We start from the raw sequence: 3,145 nt of genomic DNA, 5'->3' as shown, positions 1-3,145 counted from the left end.
GTGAGTGTGAGTGTGAGTGTGAGTGTGAGTGTGAGTGTGAGTGTGAGTGTGAGTGTGAGTGTGAGTGTGAGTGTGAGTGTGATAATACCCTGGTAACCCCTTTAAGATACTGTGTCCTGTATACCGTGAGTGTTTATTTGTATCTTGCCTTATCAGTCCTGTTTAGTTATTTTTGTATCTGCCCTAGTCCTTTTTTTCCCCCTCGTGGGTTTTTATTTTCCCCTTTTTGTAAATAAACCTGTTTGTGTTGTAAATCCTGTCTGCACCTGAGTTCCTCCTTGCCAAAACCCTGACAGAATGAACCGACCAAGATGGAACTCAGCAGACAGGAGGCAATGCTGGTTGTCATCAGCCAGCAAGCGGGAGGGTTGTGAGGGCTCTCGCCTAGTGGTGTTCCGGGGAACCAGGGGAGGTCGCTCCGGAGCAAGCGGTCGAGAGGAGGAGTCACAGAGGTCCCCTCCACCTACCCACCTGCCAACAATTCCAGAGGGTCGTGTCCTGGCCGTGGCAACCCTGGGGGATCAGGCAAGTCCCTCCCAGAGTCCTGAGGTGCCCTCCACAGCCAGCAGTCTCCCCATGAAACGAGGGAGACGGTTTTCATGGGAGTCAACTTCTGAGTCTTCGGCGTCCGAGACTGCCCTGCCCGAGACCAAACTCCCCCAATCCGCCTCTGACCCAGCTGTGGCCTCTGCACCGCGCCCAAGGAGGAAGAGGAGGAAGAGGGGGCCTGCCGGTCCTGTGACCCTGTCTCCTCCCGTGCCAGCAGCGGAGAGCGCTGGCGTGCCCGTGCCAGCAGCGGAGAGCGCTGGCGTGCCCGTGCCAGCAGCGGAGAGCGCTGGCGTGCCCGTGCCAGCAGCGGAGAGCGCTGGCGTGCCCGTGCCAGCAGCGGTGGGCGTGCCCGTGCCAGCAGCGGAGAGCGCTGGCGTGCCCGACCCAGCAGCGGTGAGCGTGCCCGTGCCAGCAGCGGTGGGCGTGCCCGACCCAGCAGCGGTGGGCGTGCCCGTGCCAGCAGCGGTGGGCGTGCCCGTGCCAGCAGCGTAGGGCGCTGGCGTGCCCGACCCAGCAGCGGTGAGCGTGCCCGTGCCAGCAGCGGTGAGCGCTGGCGTGCCCGTGCCAGCAGCGGTGAGCGCTGGCGTGCCCGAGCCAGCAGCGGTGAGCGTGTCCGAGACAGCAGCGGAGAGCGCTGGCGTGCCCGAGCCAGCAGCGGTGAGCGCTGGCGTGCCCGAGCCGGCAAAGAAGAGGGCAGTATGCAAGTCGGCAGTCGTGAGAGCGCAGGAGAGTGCCGCGGCCGACTCTGCAGCAAAGACTTTAGTACAGTGTGTCTCATCTCGTAAGGAGATGCCAATTGTCTTAGCGGCTAAAGCCTTTTCAGATTATTTGTCTAGTCTTGTCCGTATCCTAGAAGTCCCCGTCAGTCCTGTCTTGTCCTCAGACCCTGTCCCCAGAAATCCCGAGTGTCCTGATGTCGTCTCCCCGTGTCCCGTAGATGTCGTCTCCCCGTGTCCCGTGAGTGTTGCCCCGTGTCCTGCTGATGTAGTCATGTATCCTGTTGATGTTGCCCCGTGTCCCGTAGATGTCCCGTGTCCAGTAGATGTTGTCGTCCCGTGTCCAGTAGATGTTGTCGTCCCGTGTCCAGCTGTCGTCTCCCCGCGTCCCGTAAGTCTTGCCCCGCGTCCCGTAAGTGTTGCCCCGCGTCCCTTGTCTGCTCCTATCATGTCCCCTGTCAGTTGTCCCGAGACCCCTCCCCGCCCCTCACCACCCAGACCTGCCCGTACCCCCCGTCGTCAGCCTTCGTCCTGTCCTCCTAAGATTCCTGCACCACCCACCCACCCTGGTCTGTCCCCCATGAACTTTGTCTGTTCCCTGTTTGTTTTTTTTGATTTGTCACCCTAACCCTGCCGTCGTGTATTCATGTCTGCCTTTGTTATTATTTGTCATGTCTTGTTGGTTTGTGTCGGTGTCCCAGTCCGTCATGTCAGTCATGTCTCGTGTTTGATGTTCCCTTGGAGTGTCTGGAAGCCGCTCCTTAAGGGAGGGGTTCTGTCATGATTCTGCCCTCGTGTCCTTGATTTTTTTTTCCTAGTCTTGAGGCAGGATCATGACAGACCCGTGTTTTGTGTACAAGCACATGGCCTTGCCTTTGGGCCATGTGCTTGTGTTGTCTCGTTCCCTTGCCCCGCCCCCCTTGTTAACCTAGTCGTGTCTTGATTGTTCCCCCTATTTAGCTTTCCTAGTGTGCTCTGTCTTGCGTCGGTTCATTGAGATTTGTTCCCTAAGAAGTGTGATTGTGATTCGTGATAATACCCTGGTAACCCCTTTAAGATACTGTGTCCTGTATACCGTGAGTGTTTATTTGTAGTCAGTGTTCTCTAGTTTTGAGTCTTTGTTTATCTTGCCTTATCAGTCCTGTTTAGTTATTTTTGTATCTGCCCTAGTCCTTGTTTTCCCCCTCGTGGGTTTTTATTTTCCCCTTTTTGTAAATAAACCTGTTTGTGTTGTAAATCCTGTCTGCACCTGAGTTCCTCCTTGCCAAAACCCTGACAACTGTAGCCACCAGATCCAGTCTGTATCCAGATCAAAGGGTCACTGCAGTCACCCAGATCCAGTACGTAACAGATGATTTTTCTGCACAATCTGACTTTGCTGTAGCCTGGAATTGAACTACTGGTATCGTCTGGTCAGAGGAGAACTGGCTCCCCAACTGAGCCTGGTTTCTTCAGAGGTTTTTTTCTCCATTCTGTCACCGTTGGAGTTTCGGTTCCTTGCCGCTGTCACCTCTGGCTTGTTTAGTTGGGGTCACTTCATCTACAGCGATATCATTGACTTGATTGCAAATAAATGCACCGACACTATTTAACTGAACAGAGAGATGACATCACTGAAGTCAATGATGAACTGCCTTTAACTATCATTTTGCATTATTGCCACTGTTTTCCTAATGAATGTTGTTCATTTGCTGTGACGCAATGTATTTTGTTGAAAGTGCTGTATAAATAAACTTGACTTGACTAGCCTACTTCTAAAATAATAATTTACCTGAACATTAGGGAACATAATTTTTTCCCTCATTTTAATTTAGTAAATCTCTGTTGTGCAGCCCATTGCAAAAACATAAAACAATAAAGGTTTTAAAACATCAAATTGT

Source organism: Carassius auratus, chromosome 22 (genome assembly GCF_003368295.1).
Source record: "Carassius auratus strain Wakin chromosome 22, ASM336829v1, whole genome shotgun sequence".
NCBI lineage: Eukaryota > Metazoa > Chordata > Actinopteri > Cypriniformes > Cyprinidae > Carassius > Carassius auratus.
Note: the sequence above shows the minus strand (reverse complement) of the source record.